At 45.5% G+C, this 12,224-nt stretch overlaps 1 protein-coding gene and 1 long non-coding RNA gene across 15 annotated transcripts in view; one reads left to right on the forward strand and one right to left on the reverse strand.

Annotated features, from left to right (window-relative positions):
* Positions 1-416: 416 nt before the first annotated feature.
* LOC121832355 (uncharacterized) lies at positions 417-6,831 on the reverse strand. The gene is made up of 2 exons (XR_013042523.1): positions 4,664-6,831; positions 417-612 (listed from the first exon to the last, which is right to left on the reverse strand). It is a non-coding gene; the product is annotated as an uncharacterized LOC121832355 (long non-coding RNA).
* Rcbtb2 (RCC1 and BTB domain containing protein 2) overlaps positions 858-12,224 on the forward strand; it is a 49,922-nt gene continuing 38,555 nt past the window's right edge. For 2 of the 14 annotated variants that reach the window (XM_015985744.3, XM_042285142.2), the window contains exon 1: positions 6,941-7,015. The gene's annotated coding sequence lies outside the window, so the exon portion shown is untranslated. Of the gene's footprint in view, positions 987-6,940; positions 7,173-7,369; positions 7,632-7,963; positions 8,301-12,224 lie in introns of those variants that run through there. The other 12 variants (XM_042285135.2, XM_042285140.2, XM_076545362.1 and 9 more) reach the window with 11 other exon arrangements.

The following is a 12,224-nucleotide window of genomic DNA, read 5'->3' on the forward strand; positions in this document are numbered from 1 at the left end:
CCTGCAAATGTGAGGAGGTATTAGTTCCATGGTTTTAGAGACTTGGGGCTGAAGTCATCAACTCCTAGCTCAGAGTAGGACAGCAGATGGGAATCTCGTGAGAGGGGATTGAATCAACACTGCTACTAAGTAATGGCATATGAACAGATTTTCTTCTATGGGGCTCTTCACCTTTCATACTGACCCATTCCTTGCAATTCTTGCAGTTGGGGTAGCATTTTTGAGCCAAAGCAGTCTTGTGAGCCTCTCTGGTGGCTGGCTTGGAGGGAAGATAGTTTCAGCCCTCCCCTCAGGTAGCAGGTGTCCTGCAGTATCCTCTCCAGATTCACACTGGCTCAGGCTGGAGTGGTTTGGACATGTTCAATTTTTTTTTTTTTTTTTTTTTGTGTGTGTGTGTGTGTGTGTGTGTGTGTGTGTGTGTGTGTGTGTGTGTGTTTATTTTTATTTGTGCTGTTGGAGAGAAGCCTCTGGAAGGCCTCTTTCACTCCTGATAAAACTTCAAGGCAGTCTGTTCCAATTTGGGCACACAGCCAACTTTATGGGAAGGCCCTTTCCTGAAGTCTCACAAGAATATTCTAGGGTAAGTCTGTGAGGATCACTTCACTGGAGATCCTGAAGGTAAGACAAGGAACAAATGTCAAGGCTACCATATGGCCCAGGAACCCACGACCTACTGTTTTCCTACTGAGGTAGAGGCCACATCTCTATTTGTAAGTCAGGAGGTAATTCCTACTGTCATTCATCCGGTGAATGGGTGGATGTATCTAACTAAAGCACAAACCAGCAGCTGACCTGGCCGGGACCTTTTGCCACATCCATATTGGCGGCTGTATGAGTGTGAACTCTTACTCCCTAGAGCTCTGACCTGGCAGTGGACAGAGGAAAGCTTGTTTTCAGTTTTCCTGCCCCTGCTGAGATATCACAGCTACATGAAGACTCTAGCCAGGCTCTGAGAGAACAAGAGGCAAAGGCTATAGACGACTCAAGTAAGTATCCGATTAATCAGTACTTGCTCTTTTCTGTCTCAAAGCCATTACCCAGGTTCGCCTGGACTCCCCCAACCATTTCTTGGTTGGCTTCCCTATACCCACTCATTCTCCTCTATGCTATCCTCTAGATCCTCTCTGTGAACAGTCTTTACACACCCATCTCATATCTTTCGGGCGTTTTCCTACTTCAGCACCAAATCCAGGAGCGCAAAGTAACCTGCTATGTTAAATTTGCCACAGCAGCTGTCCTAAAGCTATCAGAATGTGGGGCATGCAATGTTGACTCAGTGTCCTTTGTCACTGTGTGAGTGGCAGGATCTGTCATGCACAGTCATGACTATAGAAAGGAAAGTTTTATTCTGGAAGACTTGCATTTGTATGTGGGGGACAGAGTGTGTGTGTGTGTGTGTGTGTGTGTGTGTGTGTGTGTGTGTGTGTGTGTGTGTGTGTGTGTGTGTTCAGGTATGCTTGCCCATTCATGCATGTGAGGGAGTCAGAGGTAAACGTCAGGTATTTTCCTCTATAACTCTCTAAGTATTATTTGAAATGGGTCTCTCACATTTGAGATGGGTCTCTCACATTTGACATGGATCTCTCACTGGACCTGGAGCTGGTTATTTGGCTAGATTTCCTGCCTGGTGATCACACCATGAGAAAAATCATAGATAACAAGGACTTATAAAAAAACTTTTTATTTATTTTTGATAGAGGGTTTTACTGTGTAGACCAAACTGGCCTTAAACTCATAGAGATTCACCTGCTTCTGCCCCCTGAATGCTGGCATAAAGGGCATGTATCACCATGCATGGCAAAAAGGGACTTTTTGATGAGATTATGTATTTGGGGAAATGCTGTAACATAAAATAAATAAGAATTACTTGGAATAATACTTTAAAAAATGTATCATACCATGAAAATTTAAACTTTGTAAAAATATATAGGGAATTAGAAATTAGACATCCTCTCACCTATGAGAGAGAATTGCTCCTGACATTTAAGTGACTATTTCCAAGCACGTTTTGGTATAAACATACGCATTTGTGTTTGACTGTATGTATGTGGTTCTACTTGCCAGTATTATACCAGCAAGATGTCTCTGTCAATAAATCTAGGTCTCAGTACTAGAGAACAAAACTGCACATAAGTATCTCATGTGTCACTGGACTCTTCCATCCTTCCATGGTAGCTCCTCACACATTGAGTGGTAGGTGTCTCTCCAGAAGCCTTCTGTGGACTTTCTGGTACTACAGATCAATGGCTTGCACCAGTCACATGTCTGCCTAAGACCCTGTCAACTAAGAATGGCCTAGTACTATCAACTCAGAAAGCAATGGCTTCTTCTCTATGACCAGCTGAATTACAACCTAAGCAAAACCCAGGATCTCTGAAGGAGACCTGAAGATGAAGTCTATGAATTTGCAGTACTACCAAACACCTACAGACCCGGCTGGTGATGCTTGGAGAATGCTAGTGGGTTGACTCATTATTTTGAAAACTGGCAAATTAGTAGAAAGAATGAGGAGCTCCTTCTGCTTTTCCTGTGTTGACTGGGAATCACTGAGGAAGGACATCCCTCTCTATGAAAGTAGTCCAGCTCGTAAGTCAACAAGAAATAATACAATGCTACCATTCCCAACATCTGCTGACTGCATGGACTGAGCATCATCAATTACCATGTCAGAGAAAGAAACCATCTTACTTCCATGCCACTGATGGAAGGGACCACTGCTGACTCAGAAGTCAGTTTTCCAGAAAAAAAAGAAAGAAAGAAAGAAAGAAAGAAAGAAAGAAAGAAAGAAAGAAAGAAAGAAAGAAAGAAAGAAAGAAAAGAGAAAAAGAAAGAAAGAACACTAAGCAAAATTAAATACTTTCAAGACTCTAAATCTACTTATTAATTTATGGTGAACATGAAGGGTGTGTACTCAGGACAAGTAACTTGACTTTTCCAATTAATAAGCTGCATAAAACAGAAGAGGCAGGAGAAGGAACTTATGCATTAAAAGGAAGAAGTAAGGATTCTGACTCAATCACTGTGCCTGACTTCATTTGAATCCCAAGTCAAGCTGCCAGGGGACTGTGGTACCCTTTAAGTACTTGAGGACTTAGGCTCTGAAAGAGTGTTGCATGGCCAAGGAACTAGTGGTAGTTTTTGCGGGTGTGGTATATTTGATTAGAATTTTTAAGATGCTTTATCTTTTAGAAATAGTCTCTGAAACATTGGTAGATGAATAAGATGCTTCATACAAGCATGGTGGTGGTGAAGAGAAAGTATTAATCAAGCAAGGTGGGCCACGAAGTATGGATGGCTGAATGAGTCAGATTTTTACTTTCCTTTCAATTATTCTATGCTCACATATTCTTCCTTAATTTTAAAATTTGCAGCTTTTAATCTGCCATGCTTTAACTTACCCAAACAGTGGGCTATAGAATATATAGGCTATTTCCCGAGTACTGTTATGTGAATGGCAGTGTCCTTTCCTATTCATATGGTAGAACCTGGTATCCAGGGTGGTAACATTACCGTGGGCCTTTAAGTCATAGGAGAAGGGAGGAGACTCCAGGGACCTCCTCACCTATTTAGCTACTTCAGGAGAGTGCTATCCTTTCCACAGTGTGGGAACAAACAACAAGGTGCTGTCGACCAAGCAGAAAGCAAGCTTTTAGCAGACACCAGGTCTCCCCATGGCTTTACCTTGGGCCTCCTGGCTCCCAGAAAGGTGACCAATACATTTCTGTTTATAAATGACCCACACTACGGTATTTGGTGAGGGCAGCCTGAATGGACAGACACCATGTTCTCCAATTACAAACAACGCTACTGTGACCAGCCTTCTACATGTTTCATACTCAATTCCTAACAGTAAGATTGTCAGGGGGCAAAATGTCTTCCAGAAAAGTCTTCCTCTAACACACTGGGCTTTCAGTTACATTTTTAAAATATTTAAGTAATCCTAAGTTTGTTTGTTTGGTTGGCTGGTTTTTTTCTACCCTTCTATTAGGGGTGTGGATTAAATTTAGAATAGACTCCTTCCTAAGGATAAGGGCCTGCCTCTCCACTTTGCCTTGCCCTGGTTATATATTGTCTTTCTAACTGGACATCACCAAACTCTATCAGTACTTTTGAAAGCTTTTCAGTTTGTTTCCTCAAGGGTCAAAGCACAGTTAGGTCAGACCCAAAAGTGGGACAATTCAGGCAGTGTTTGCCCAGGGGATCTAGGGAAGCCCAGCCTTGCTGGTCTGCTCTTGTCTGAAGTCTCTAGAAGTACATATGAAGCAAAGCGTGCAAACGATCATTGATACAGGCTGTGATATTAAGCTGGTGTAAATTGGGCTACAACATTGTTTTTTTTTTTTTTTTTTTTTTTTTTTGTTTGTTTGTTTTTTTTGGTTTTTCGAGACAGGGTTTCTCTGTGTAGCTTTGCGCCTTTCCTGGAACTCACTTGGTAGACCAGGCTGGCCTCGAACTCACAGAGATCCGCCTGCCTCTGCCTCCCGAGTGCTGGGATTAAAGGCGTGCGCCACCACCGCCCGACTTGGGCTACAACATTGTACTATAAACATCTATAATACTCAGAACCAAGACCTGCTTGCCTTACAACCTGCTCTGCTCATGACTACCCTAGTACCCTGTTCTTACAATACTGGGAAAGGCCACGTTAGAGCACACCACTGACCACAAGTTTGTGCAAAATGCAAAGAGCATTTGCTCCAGTGACTGAGGCTACTCAACTGTCTTCTGGGCATCTTGCTGTTTCAGGTACAAGGTAGAAAAGCTGAAGAAGAAATTAAAATGTCACTTTCTGGGAGGGGTCTGGATGTTTTCTTTTCCCTCAAATGTAGGCAGAGTTTTTCTGTGTCCCAGCAGCTGCTCCCAAATAACCAGACTAAAACTTATTATTAATTATAAATGATTGGCTGATAGCTCAGGCTTGTTACTAGCTAATTCTTACATTTTAAATTAACCCCTATTTCTTATCTACACTCTGCCATGTGGCAGTACCTTCAACATGGCATGTTCATCTTGTTTCTCTCTGCATCGCCTGAGACTTCGGAGATTCTGCCCTCCTTCCTCCCAATGTCCTCTCTGCCCCAGAAATCCTGCCTAGCCATTGTCCAATCAGCTTTTTATTAATAGTGAGAGCAACTCGTCATTATAGTGTACAAAAGATTATTCCACAGCATTTAAGCCTTACATAGAGCAGTCAAAAAAGTAACAACTTTCAGAGCCTACTGCTAGACAGCTATCCTGTGAATGGATAACATGCTACCCCAGCTCCGTTGACAACTCCACCATCTAGGACAGCCATCCACAAATGCCTTTGAATTTCACTCATCAAAAACTGGAAAGGAAGCTGGGCAGTGGTGGTGCATGCCTTTAATCCCAGCTCTTGGGAGGCAGAGGCAGGCCAATCTCTGAGTTTGAGGCCAGCTTGGAGAAGGAAAAGAAAGGAACAATTTGTGATGTTGCCTACAGTCCTAGCGCTTGGGGGGTTCAGGTTTTGGTATCAGATGTTCAAGGTTAGTCTTAGCTACTTTGTCTCAAAAAGACTTTCTGAAAAGGAGCTGTGTGTATAATTGAATCACCTAAAACATCTGTACTAATTTCAGTTCTCACATTCCATCACTGTATTACATTTCAGCATTAATTATGTGAGCAAGCACCAACTTTATTCCTGTATTTCTTAGATATATTCTTAAGCTGTTTATTATTGAGTGAATGTAGCCATTTACTAAAGGTTTCTTTGATCAAAAATGACTATTGAGTCAGCCGTGGTGGCGCACGCCTTTAGTCCCAGCACTAGGGAGGCAGAGGCAGGTGGATCTCCGTGAGTCCCAGGACAGCCTGGTCTACAAAATGAGCTCCAAGACAGCTAGAGGTTGTTACACAGAAAAACCCTATCTTGAAAAAAACAAACAACAAAAGACTATTGAGTGCTATCACTTTAAATAATCAATTAAAACTTTCCTATTTCTTTGACCTGTTTATGTAGAATAACTCTTACCATTGTATCATATTTATACCACTGAAATAATCCCGATATTCATCGTGGTATTTATTGTTGGATCTTATTTGTTGATATTTTATTTAGGATTTTAAAAAATATATGTCATCTTTGTCCGGCTTGGTACCAGCAGCATGTTGTGCGAAATAGTAAACAGACCAATGCTCCATCTTAAAGGCAATGATTTGGAGCCCATAAAAATATATGACACGTATTTCGAATTTTTTTCCCGACCTTCCACATCTAGTCTTGATTCCATTTTCTAAAATTATCTTGAGCCCATTTTCTCCTCTCTTTAAGCCCGGTCCACTATTGTACTAAATTCAGGGGCTGCCGGTGTTCTGCCTAAACTGAGCTTTTAGCCTCCAGCCAGTAAACTTGCTCAAGACCAAGAATCATGCGGACCTCTTCCCAAGAGCCCTTTATGGATCCTGTGACCCAGGTTGCAGTTACACTGCTAAGGCCTTCATCATTTGACCCACTTTTCTGAGTCATCTGGAAAGAAACCACATGGTCAAGGAGTGAAGAGATGGCCTTGAGTCCTGGCTTTACCTCTAATTGGATGGCCGGAAGCAAGTCACCTAAATCTCTGCTGTCTCCCTTGTAAGTGGCCTGAGATCACGTACTATGAAAAGCTGAGGCCAAGAAAATAAGGAAGTACATTCCTTTAGAATTTCCACTGAAAATCATATATTTATGTATATATTTATAGGGCAGTTTTTTGATATATGTATACACTATGTGATGGCAAAAATCAAGCAGGGGGAGGAGGGAGGGAGGTTATGGAGTTCGAGCCTCACTTGGGCATCTAGGGAGACCCTGTTCCGCAATTATCTATTCCCTTAGCAATTTTTGGTGTGCACTGTTGATAACTGTAGCCGCCGGGTAGTACAGTGGCTTTCTTGAGCTTGCTCCTCCTAACTGAAATCTGATCACTAGCTCCCGTGTCCCTTTTCCCTAGTCCCAGTAACCACCGCTCTACTGTGCCGGTGAGACTTTTTAAAAGCTCCTTAAATGAGATCCGTAAGTATCTGCCCGGTGCCTACTCTGCTCAACATCCTCCAGGTTCGTTCCACATCGTCCCAAGTGACAGAATTTCCTTCATTTTTAAAAAAACGGGACCGATCTCTGTGCCTTCCAACACCACACAATGAGGCCGGCCTCCTCCGGGATGGAGTGGGTAAGCCTGGACTCGCACCCGCCGGCTCTTGGTTTCGCAGCAGGCAGAAAAAAAAAACAAAAACGAACGCCTTTAAACCTGGAGAGGCATAGGTCGCCCGAAATGTGGGCGCTAAGACAGAATGAGGGGTCCAGCACAGGGGTCCCCACCGAGGCTGGGCTGCAGGCAGGGTCGCGGGCGCGGGCGGAGGAGGGGGGGGAGGAGGAGGAGGGGCGCCGCGCGCAGCCCCCTCCCCTCTCCCACTACCCCCTCCCCTCCCCGCATTCCCCGGGCCCTCTCCTCCCCTCCCCTCGTTTCTCTTCCCACTCCGCGGCCCCCTCCTCCCCGCACGGCTGAACTCGAGCGCTGCCCGCCGAGCCGGGGCCGCTTCAAGGGGGGGAGGCGCCAAGTGTCGGCTGTTCCCGGGCCCCGGCCGAGCAGTCCCCGCTGCCGGCGGCGGAGCGGACGCGAAACCCGGAGGTAAGCGTGAGTGTGGGCGGCGGGCGCGGGCGGGTCCCGGGGAACCCAGGCCAGGCCGGGCGGAGGCCTCACCCTGCGCCGGCCCGGCTGCGCAGCCGCTGCGGGGGTGCTGGGCGCGCCTCCATTCCCACCCCGGGCCGCAGGCCGAGGGGGGCAGAGGGGGCCGCCCCGGCGCGCACGCGCGAGCCCGTGGGCGAGGTCGGCGGCGCGGTTCTGGGTTCACCTCCCTTTCCCGGGCCCTGGGGCCGCGCCGCCTTGCGCATGCGCGCAGGCCTGGACTAGGGTCCACCTTTTGGCGTCGCCCCAAGGCCACGAGGCTAGGATTCCGGGTTCCCGCTCGCGGTTGGGGAGAGGCGGAGGGGTCCCCCAGCTACCGGTGCGCGAGCTAGCCGTGCTCTTTCAAGGTCTTCCCGCCCGGGACCGCCTCGCGCGGCTCACTTTTGCAGGCCTTGGGTCGCCAGGTGGAGGGATGGCGGGGAAGGCCTGGCTCGGCATCCAGAGCCGCCCCAAGATTCTCGGCCTGCCACTTGGGCCCTACTTCGGCCGGAAGCGGAGGGGTTTAGCGGTGGGAAACTTGCCCAGTGCCCCCTCCTTGGCGGAGATGGGACTTCCGCCCGAGTTGAAGACAGGTTTAGAGCCGACCTTTTGCCGTTCGTTGTTCTTTACAAGGTAAAGATCGAACCCGGACTGTTAACAAAGGACACAAAAGTCGAGATGCTTTCTAGCGCACCCGGGCGGCTGCCCTGGCTGCCCGAAACTAGGCTTCGGTCACATGAGGCCGCTTGGCGAGAGAGCAGTAAAAAACGGATTTTCGTTGGGAAGGTCCTAACTTGAAATAGTGGGCAAGTGGGCAGGGCCAGGTGTGGTCCGGTGTGTCTCGGACCCATCCTGTCTCGGCTCCAGTCACCATTAAAGCCTTATAAAGCTGGAGGGAGAGGCACACGGTGCCTCCCTTTAGAGTAGCTTCCATCCTGCCAGAACCGTTACTTGGTGACTTAATCCCTGCCATAGCCAAATAAAAGTGATCGAGGAGTTCACCAACAGCCCTGCGGCGGAACTTAGCTCTTTTGCCCCGCGATAGTCCACTGTTTACCAGTCGTTGGGTTCCTCAGTTTCTGCACCTTCCCAGTGAAGTCTGCCACCTTCCCGGGCAATGGCAGGAAGTGAAGTCAGTTTCAAGAGGCCAGGGGCTACTATGGAGAATGTCTAACAATGCCATTACTTCTGTGCCTTGTAGTCTTGTGCGATGTTCTGGCACAGACATTTGGTAGCTGGAATAGAGTAACTGCTCGGAGACTCTGAATGCATTGGGTGCATGCATTGTTTCCTGCTCCATACACACTACCAAGTGGCAGAGCCACCAGAGTGACACTTATCTTAAGCACGACACCACTCTCACCGTACCGGCCTTGTTGCTGTGTGGGGGCTTCCTGAGTGGACCCCACCATTCCAGAGCGTGTGCATTTGTTCCACGGTCGCATGGCAGTCAGTGGACTTGAACATCTTGTGACGGTTGCATCACTTCAGCGAGAGAACTTTCCCATCTAAAATGGCCACTGCTCTGATTCCCCAAGCTCTTATCCTACCCTTGGCCTTGTAGCCCCTGATGGCATCTGATGATATACACTTCCGTGGTTCTCTTGTGTCTGCCCCACAGTCATTACCTACAAGGTATTCGTTAACTATATGAAATCTAACTATATTGAAATATATATATATATAACTATATTGAAATCTAACTTACTCTAGAGAGACTTTTTGCAGGACTTGGACTCGTGGAACACTTCTTTATTGCTATCCTAGTGTTTGGAGTTTAGCAGTTAATAAAAAGATCACTTTTCTCCGGTGCCTACATTCTTGTGAAAGTTGATCAACAATCAACATCTAATACATTTGCCAGAAAGTGTTAAATGCTCTAAAAAGTGGAATACGGATTGAGAGTGCAGAGGTGGGTTGTGATTTTTAACCACCTGGTGACTATGGAAGGTGATATTTATGGTGGAATGAAAAGTCCTTTTAGGAGGAAGTAAGTACTTCCATCCTCTGTCCTGAGGCCTGTAGCACTGCTGCTATGACAACAGATGTCACTGTCCTTTGTAGTGTGTAGATAAGAGGTGAAAGGATCAGGATTTTTTGGCTTAACTCACCATAGCTAGTGAAGAGACCAGAATCTTTCTCATTGAAGAGACTAACCAGATAACCACTATGGATATGATCGGAAAAACTATAGAGCCAACTTTCCATATCCTTACATTCTGTAACCACAGATTTAGCAAGCCTGGAATTGGAAAATATTAAGAAAGAACCTTTAGTGAACATATAGAATTTTGAGGGGTCATAATTAACTAAATAAGAAAGGATATCAATTTAAAATTTTTTTTTTCCTTTAAGACATGATTTCACTCTGTACTTTACTATCTCAGACTGTCCTGAAACAACTTACTAGGATCCTCCTGCTTCAGCTTCTCCAGTACTGAGGTTACAGGCACCAAGCCTGGAGGCATAGCAACCATCCACACAGCACTTGCATCGGGTGTTACTTCTGTGTCTGGTTGCAGATACATAGGAAGGAGGGTGTGCCCTGGCTGTGTGCACACTACAGTTTCTGTAGGTGACTTGAATATTCACAGAGTATGGTATTGATGGAGTCTGGGTCCTGCAACGGTCCCACTGTGCTCTGGTTTATTGTACCATGCAATTGCTTCTTAATGTCCCCTGACATTAAGTCATGGGGACGACTAGTGGGATGTTATGTCATGATATTCAGTGATCTCTATTAGAGGTTTTGTATGAGCCAGACAAATCTAAGCAGGCTTTGGCTCTTGACTTTAGAGGACTTGGAGAAAGACACTGATAGAGAGGAACTATTTTAGGAAAGTGGTTCCTCTGAGGTCGTTCATTGAAGTGAAGTAGATTACAGACACTCTATGTTCAAGCATTAAGAGACGATTGCTCTAGAGGTATAGCTGTAGGGAGCTCTATTAATTTACTTTATGCACAGGAGATGGTCATATTTAATTTCAGTTTTAACAGATCTGAAATAGAATTAAAATGCTTACTAGATACTACTATTTTCAAGATTTATTTGGCATTACTACCGTCTAAAATTGTCCAGGAAAGGGGGGATGCAGACAGAATTATCAGGGTGGCAGAGGCACTGAGACCTTCTGTTCACACTGAGAACAAGTGAGTCCATGTGGGAATGCCCCCTTAAGCAGATCAGTTGCCCCTCTTAGCCCTCTAGCTTTCCTTATCTGGAAGGAACACTGTGTCTCTTTCATGTGGTGACCTCATCCTAACACTTTGAATTGAAATAATAGATCATTATACATCCATCTGACCCTGAAGTTTGTGTTTCTAATATCTTCAGCTTTGCTAATCCAACCTGAGTTAATGTGCATTGTGTGCCCCCCCCATGCATTTTGAGCTAACAAGTGCTCGTGGATGATAGCTAAACTGCAGTGTTTTCTATATTATGCCAAATGTACACACAAGGATTCCCAAGAGGAAACAAGTGGAGGTCAAAGGGTCTACTGTGTTCATGGGATTCATGTTGTAGAGCCAGGGTTTTTAATAGGGTAATAGTTACCACATCTGTTAATATCTATTTAAGCATTGGATATATAAAAAAAATAAATCTTAAATGGACTTACAGATGGCTCTCTGTCTGCTCAGGTCATTCACGTAGCAACATAAAATGTATTTGTAGTTTATGTTGACTATTGCCCACTTGGAGATGACATTTTGTTATCAGTGTCATCAGTGTTGGCCTTCTCAGTAATGTGAAGACGACTGCCAGCATTGCTGTGGGCTGATTTACCCCAAACCTCACTGTGAGATTTGGAAACCTTTTTGAAAACAAATAATTGGAACAACAACAGCTATGCCCACACAGTCAGTGTTCCGCCTTCTGTAAGCATCGGGCAGCACTGTTTCCTTGGGGGTGCGCGGACTTTCTCACCCCTTGTGGTAGAGTTCTGTCCCCCTGTTTAGAAGCACCCCAGAGCAACCAGCAGCTGGTTAGATGTCCCACTGTCACTGTCTGTGACTGCCAGCATCTCAGTCAAGAAGAGCTGAATTATAACCAGTGCAAGTGACAGCTGAGGCCGTGCTTGATTACTTTATAGACTTACATTGCCTGTAACTCAAGGATGGCACTAATAAAAGACATGAATGATACTTTTTAATTACTCAGCAAACATGCTTGGGGACCCCCATGGGCATTTATTTTGTCTGCAGCTACCTTACACTCTGATACCATAAACTGTGCCCCTCCCCCACTTTGCTTAACCCTTTCTTTGCCTCTTACCGAGTTTCTCAGATGGGGGAACTTGCCAGTGGCATTGAGGTATATATCACAAGGAAGGAAGCTTCTTATACATTATGTTCCTCAAGCATGGCTTTAAAGCTGATCTGATGGAATTGAACTTAAAAACAACTCTTAGATTCTCTGAGGACCCCCCCCCCCTTATTTTCTTCTGAGACCACTTCTAATAGATAACTATCAGCATTTAGAAGCCTCTGGTTAACCAACCTATTAGCTCTTCAGGCTCTCCACAGCACTTGACAGTTGGATCTTCCTGTCTTGTGTTT

The sequence above is a fragment of the Peromyscus maniculatus genome, chromosome 9, assembly GCF_049852395.1.
Source record: "Peromyscus maniculatus bairdii isolate BWxNUB_F1_BW_parent chromosome 9, HU_Pman_BW_mat_3.1, whole genome shotgun sequence".
Lineage (NCBI taxonomy): Eukaryota > Metazoa > Chordata > Mammalia > Rodentia > Cricetidae > Peromyscus > Peromyscus maniculatus.